A 7593-nucleotide genomic window follows, 5' to 3' on the forward strand; every position below is an offset into this window, starting at 1 on the left:
GGTTCATATACTGTTGAAGCCTGGCTTGAAGAATTTTGAGTATTACTTTGCTAGCATGTGAGATGAGTGCAATTGTGTGGTACTTTGAACATTCTTTGGCATTGCCTTTCTTTGGGATTGGAATAAAAATTGACCTTTTCCAGTCCTGTGGCCACTGCTGAGTTTTCCAGATTTTCCTGCATATTGAGTGTAGCACTTTCACAGCATCATCTTTTAGGATTTAAAGTAGCTTACCTGGATTTCCATCACCTCCACTTTGTTTGCAGTGATGCTTCCTAAGGCCCACTTGACTCTGTACTCCAAGATGTCTGGCTCTAGGTGAGTGATCACACCATCATGTTTATCTGGGTCGTGAAGATGCTTTTTGTATAGTTCTTCTGTTTATTCTTGCCACCTGTTCTTAATATCTTCTGTTACTGTTGGTCCATACCATTTATGTCCTTTATTTTGCCTTTCTTTGCATGAAATGTCCCCTTGGTATCGCTGATATTCTTGAAGAGATCTCTAGTCTTTCCCATTCTACTGTTTTTCTCTATTTCTTTGCATTGATCACTGAGGAAGGTTTTCTTATGTCTCTCCTTGCTATTCTTTGGACCTCTGCATTCAGATGGATATATCTTTCCCTTTTCTCTTTGCCATTCACTTCTCTTCTTTTTTTAGCTATTTGTAAGGTCTCCTCAGACAACTGTCTTGCCTTTTTCATTTCTTCTTCTTGGGGATGGTTTTGATCACAGTTTCCTGTACAGTGTTACAAACCTGTGTCCACAGTTCTTCAAGCACTCCATCAGATCTAATCCCTTGAATCTATTTGTCACTTCCACTGTATAACCATAAGCGATTTAAGTCACACCTGAATGGTCTGGTGGTTGTCCCTACTTTCTCCAATTCAAGTCTGAATTTTGCAGTAAGGAGTTCATGATCTGAGCCACACTCAGTTCCTGGTCTTGTTTTTGTAGACTGTATAGAGTGTCTCCATCTTCGGCTGCAAAGAATAGAATCAATCTGATTTCGATATTGACTATCTGGTGATGTCCATGTGTAGAGTTGTCTCTTGTGTTGTTGGAAGAGTGTGTTAGCTATGATCACTGTGTTCTTTTGGCAAAATTCTTTTAGCCTTTGCCCTGCTTCATTTTGTACTCTAAAGCCAAACTTGCCTATTACTCCAGGTATCTCTTGACTTCCTATTTTTGCATTTGAGTCCTGTGTGATGAAAAGGACATCTTTTTTTGGTGTTAGTTCTAGGAGGTATTTTAGGTCTTCATAGAACAGTTCAACTTCAGCTTCTTTGTCATTAGTGGTTGGGGCATAGACTTGGTTACTGTAATATTGAACAGTTTGCCTTGGAAAAGGACAGAGATCATTCTGTTGTTTTGGGGACTGCACCTAAGTGCTGCATTTTGGACTCTTTTGTTGACTGTGAGGACTACTCCATTTCTTCTAAGGGATTCTTGCCCACAGTAGTAGATATAATGGTCATCTGAATTAAATTCACCCTTTCTAGTCCATTTTAGTTCACTGATTCCTAAAACGTTGATGTTCACTTACCATCTCCTGTTTGACCACTTCCAATTTACCTTAATTCATGGACCTAACATTCCAGGTTCCTATGCAATATTGTTCTTTACATTATCAGACTTTATTTCCATCACCAGTCACATCTACAACTGAGCATTATTTTCACTTTGGTTCAGCCTCTTCATTCTTTTTGGAACTATTTCTCTGCTTTTCTCCAGTAGCATATTGAGGCGTTCATCTTTCAGTGATAATGGTGATCTTAATGTTGGTATAATGGTATAATGTTGATATTAGTGTTTCTTCTTAATGTTGATGAGTCCAAGGATGTCAAACTTCAAAATAAATATGAATATATTATATAAGTATATACCTTCCAGATGTTCATGTTGGAGAGGTTGCAAATATAATTTCCCATCTGAGAAAAGAGGGTTATATACTGTATCTCACTTTGAAAGGTATCTGTAATTTAGATGCATCATCTGTGTTTTATACATTTCCATGTAAAGGATTTATTTGTCAGAAAATCTGTTCTCTGATGTACATATGATACTACCAGGTAAATCCAACATAGCATGCCCATGTAAAGTTAGGTAACTTAAGTTTATTTACAAAGTTTTCAAATCATATTGTTCAGCTCCTTTAAATAATCTTATTTGGGGGTGTAGAGAAGAGCTAGACAAAGCCTGGTTCAAATCCAGGCTCTGCCAAATTTGGTTAGGCAGTTTGTGTCAAATCAATCCCTTCATGGTTTCCCATCCCCCCACATAGACATCTTATCATGATGTCTAAGGTTCTTAACTGTCAAACTTCTGCCTCTTCACCAGCCTGGTGACTGCACAAATTCCGCTTGCCCCCAACCCTCATCTTTCCGTCTCTCTTATTGTGGCTGTTGTTGTTTCAGTGGTGCATAAAATGTTAACTAATACAAAATTGTCTTTTGCTCCTACCTCAGGCACCTCATTCTGCTCCCTGCAATATTGTAATGATCAAGTTCATTTTTTTTTGTTTCTTACATACATGGAACCAAATTCTACACACAGTATTTTATATTAATTTCCTTGCTTCACCTGTTGTTTTTTTGTAACATAATTGTGAATCTGCTTCATTTTTTGTAAATGCTATGTGACAACATTTTTGATGCTTTTTCATTTGTTCACTTGGGCCCCAAAAGGGGATTTTGATTGTTTCTATTTTTATTGTTAATAATACTAATACTAAGTTCAACATATATTGAACACACACACACACACACACACACATATGCTTCTATTAGTTGTCTGCATTCTTTAGATCTGTAATTTCTTAGTGAAATGTAAAAGAATGCATCTTGATGGAGTATTCTAAATCATTCCCAAAGATGCTGTGTTTTCTCATATCTTCTAAAATTCTGTGTCACCAGAATCTTAATTTTTTCCAATATGATGTTCCTATTTGCAAGAAATTTGAGAATAGGAAGATTGACTATATATATATATATATATATATATGTAAACATACATACATAAAATCATGCCAAGAATTAATGATGCTGGAAAAGAAATAATGGAAATTAAGAGTGGCAAAGGTACTAATATGGTTATACTACTCAGGAAAGTATCTGGGAAGGGAATATACAAACACAAACTAAAAGGTATGAGAGTGCATGCTATGTGGATATCTGAAAGAAGAACATTCTAGTTGGAGGCAACAGTACAGTTGACCCCCCAATGCACAGGTTGGGCATCTGTGGATAGGGAGGGGCAACTGTATTCTTTGTACTATGCCATTTTATGTATGGACTTGAACATCATTGTGGATTTTGGTAACTGAGGGGGAGTCCTGGAACAGTTTCTCCGGAGATATAACATACCAACTCATTTACATGACTGTAATTCAAATGCTTTGAGATAGGGACAGTGTTCGGAATATTTAAGGAAAATAGGAGCAGTGTGACTGAAAAGGATCGAGTAAGGGCAAGTGTGTTAGAAACTGATGTTGGCAAGGAAGCTATGGGTTAAATAATGAAAGTATTTCTTTTCAGAATAGGAGCCTTTTGTCCTCAAAATACATTACAAATTACTTTCCTAGTTTGTCTTTTGCCTTTTGACTTTATTTTTAAACAATTTTGCTATACAGACATATTCAGGTTTTACCTAGTCAGTCCTACTTTTTTATCATTTGTTTATGGCTTCAGGGATTTCATTCTGAGCATATTAAACAGCCCTTCCTATTCCTCTCACTACTTTCATAGTTCAACTACTTTATATTTAAATTTCTGCAACACCTGGGATATATTTTGGCATACAGAGTGAGATAAAGATAGGTTTGTTTTTGCACATGGCTAACCAGTTGTTCCAATGATATATATGTATACAGATTCATATATATTTTTTCTTTTTAGTAAACCAACTTTTCACCATTAATAGAAAGCCAACTTTATTATATTAAATTCTTTTTTAAAAAAACTATGTCATTGGATTTTCTATTTAGTTCAATTAATTTTTTAATGCAAGACCAAGTTTTGGGGGTGTTTTTGTTTTTTGGCCACACCGTGCAGGAGGAGGGGTCTTAGTTCCCACACCAGGGACTGAATCCTTGCCACCTGCAGTGGAAGCATGGAACTGTAGCCACTGGACTGCCAAGGAAGTCCCAAGACCACGTTTTTTAACTACTACAAAATTCTATTATTCGTTAATTTACGACCAAGTTCATCAACTCCTAAGATTCTTTTTTAGAGTTTTCTACCTATTTCTACATGTTATTTTTCTAAAAGTCCTTTAAGTCACCATGTCTAGTTCAAAAATGGTTGGTGGTTTTTAGCAAGTTAGTCATTTAACTGCATGTTTACTTTAAGAACAAGCTATTGCTTGTAATTATTAATTATACTATGTTTCTGTATTCAAATTTGTGTATTTAATTTTCCTTCTCTTTATAAATTCACTTCTTTTGTTTCTCTTAGTTTCCAAGTTGTGTTTTTTTCTACTTCTTTGAATTTAATATATAATAATTTATCTTAGTTGATAATTTAAACATTAAAACTATGAAATAAATTTGAAGATATGTAAAATGTAGTTTTTCTAAACATGCTTATCTGAATCATCTGTCAAGCAAACTGCAGCTCTAACTTTCAGTGAATGAACTATTTCACACAAGTTTCTGATTTTTCTAAGAACTCCTCCCCATTAATTCCTTCTAATATTCACAAGTTTCCATTTGTACATTATTTTTCTCATTTGTTTTTAGGAATTGTGAAAGGCATTTACTTTCTTTCACACGTTTATTCAATGTAGACTGCTAAGCTGTCTATTTCCCTATGGTTAAGAAGAAAAACACATGACTTTATTTAATCACCATCATTACCAATTTATGCTAAATACCTGATGGTTGGTCAATCAATTCCAAAACAAGTTTAGTGTTACCCTATATAAAAAGTTAAAACTAAGAAATTTCTCAGAATTTTGATGAGCAAAATTCATGATATAATGTATTAATTTTTGCCTTTTGATATCCACAAATGTGATTCTATTTTTTTTTCTTTTGGGGATTTTTTTTTTTTTAATTTTGGAAAAAATATAGATTCACTGAAAGTTTCAGAAAACATAGAGAAGTTCCAAGTACCCTTCACTCACTTTACTGGTTACATTTTAAGTAAAAACATAGTCTTTAACTAGGAAATTTAGTAGTAATAATGATAATAATAACAATGAAAATGCTGTTCTTTTAACACATTTTTTTCACATTTTATTGTATCTCAAGTGGTTTCATACTATGTTAGTGTTTCGATCAAAATAGAAAAACTGCTTATTCTTCTAATTTTCCATCAGGCATTCCTTATTGCTATTATAGTTACCCTTTACTTTTACTTACCCCTACAAAAATAAAGAAGGTCTTTTTCTCTAGAGTGTAGAGGTTTTGCATCATTGTTTGACTTAATTTTAGTTTATAACCTAACAATTCAGGATGATAAAGAAGAGAGTTATCTTTTCTCCCTTTCAAGCTGTATAACCGAAAGGCTTTTTTAAAAGTAGCAAACAATTATCTACCTAGTCTCAATTGTAGAGATGCATAATATGGCAATGTGATTTAAAAACTGATTTAGCTCTGCTCAGTGGAGCGTAAAAGAAAATACATGACCTGCTAAAGAGACACAGTAAGCCTGCAGCATATAGTACATCACTGACAAAGCTAAAAAAGGCTTTCAAAGACCTTTCAACTGAGGATGTAGTTTGCTATCTGTTGCATAAGCCTAACCAGACTTTTCCTTGACCTTGAAAACACTAAAAGCATAATCAATGATCATCTAATCGCAGTTGCTCAGGAACTGTGTGTATATGGTGCATGCTTCCTGCTGAACCACAGATATGTTTACCTCATCTGAAGAAGCCACACTGCCAGACAGTCCGTAAACAAAGATTTATCTCTGGAAATGCCACAGACTGTAAATATCAAACTGATCACCTTTAGAGTCCATTCACATTAAAAATATCATACTCTAACTGTAAATGTAATATATTTATGATTCTGCAGACATTAGTAGGGCTAAGATTTTGGGGGAAAAAAAATAAAACATAAGATTTGCTAAGTTAAAGTCATTTAAGACTGCATCTAAAACTGTGCATAGCTGCCGAAAAGGTCATTCTGAAGTAAAACTACCAACTTTTGTGCTTTACCAAGTGATTCAAAAAGATAGAACTTTTGGAATCAATGTACAATGATTTTGCATCAAGCTGAAGAGAGTATTTATATGCATATTGGTGATTAAGATAGGTACAGTATGATGAAATCAGACAAAGAGAAAAAAAAAAAAAAAGATTATCTGATCCAAGACCCTCCTCCAATTAAGTGACTGAAACCCACAACATCGACAGGGTGTTAATTGGTGATAACACCAATTAACGTTTGATAACACCAAGTCAGCAAACCTTTGAAAGTGAAAATCTCTCAGTCATGTCCGACTCTGCAACCTCATGGACTATACACTCCATGGAATTTTCTAGGCCAGAATACTGGAGTGGGTAGCCATTCTCTTCTCTGGGGGTTTTCCCAACCCAGGGTCTCCTGCATAGCAGGCAGATTCTTTACCAGCTGAGCCACATTACTTCCTAGCACTTCTCCTGTATCTGAGCTGGTAAAGAATCTGCCTGCAATGAAGGAGCTGCTAGTTCCATTTCTGGGTCAGGAAGATCTACTGGAGAAGGGATAGGCTACCCACTCCAGTATTCTTGGGCTTCCCTGGTGGCTCAGCTCATAAAGAATCTGCCAGCAATGTGGGAGACCTGGGTTTGATCCCTGGGTTGGGAAGATCACCTGGAGAGGAGAACAGCTACCCTCTCCAGTATTCTGGCCTGGAGAATTCCAGGGACTGTATAATCCATAAGGTTGCAAAGAGTTGGTCACAACTGAGCAACTTTCACTTTCACTTATTACTTCCTCAGTTCAGCTCAGTTCAGTCACTCAGTTGTGTCTGACTCTTTGCCACGCCATGAACTGCAGCATGCCAGGCCTCCCTGTTCATCACCAACTCCTGGAGTTCACCCAAACTCATGTGCATCCAGTCGGTGATGCCATCCAGCCATCTCATCCTCGGTTGTCCCCTTCTCCTCTTGCCCTCAATCCCTCCCAGCATCAGGGTTTTTTCCAATAAGTCAACTCTTCGCATGAGGTGGCCAAAGTATTGGAGCTTCAGCCTCAGAATCAGTCCTTCCAATGAACACCAGGACTGATCTCCTCTAGGATGGACTGGTTGGATCTCCTTACAGTCCAAGGGACTCTCAAGAGTCTTCTCCAACACCACAGTTCAAAAGCATCAGTTCTTCGGCACTCAGTTTTCTTCACAGTCCAACTCTCACATCCATACATGACCACTGGGAAAACAATAGCCTTGACTAGACGGACCTTTGTTGGCAAAGTAACTTCTCTGCTTTTGAATATGCTACCTAGGTTGGTCATAACTTTCCTGCCAAGGAGTAAGCGTCTTTTAATTTCATGGCTGCAGTCACGATCTGCAGTGATTCTGGAGCCCCCCAAAATAAAGCCTGACACTGTTTCTACCTCAGCACTGCCTTAATGCCAAGGATATAAAGGGAGGGCCCATATCCT

Source organism: Ovis aries, chromosome 2, assembly GCF_016772045.2.
Source record: "Ovis aries strain OAR_USU_Benz2616 breed Rambouillet chromosome 2, ARS-UI_Ramb_v3.0, whole genome shotgun sequence".
NCBI lineage: Eukaryota > Metazoa > Chordata > Mammalia > Artiodactyla > Bovidae > Ovis > Ovis aries.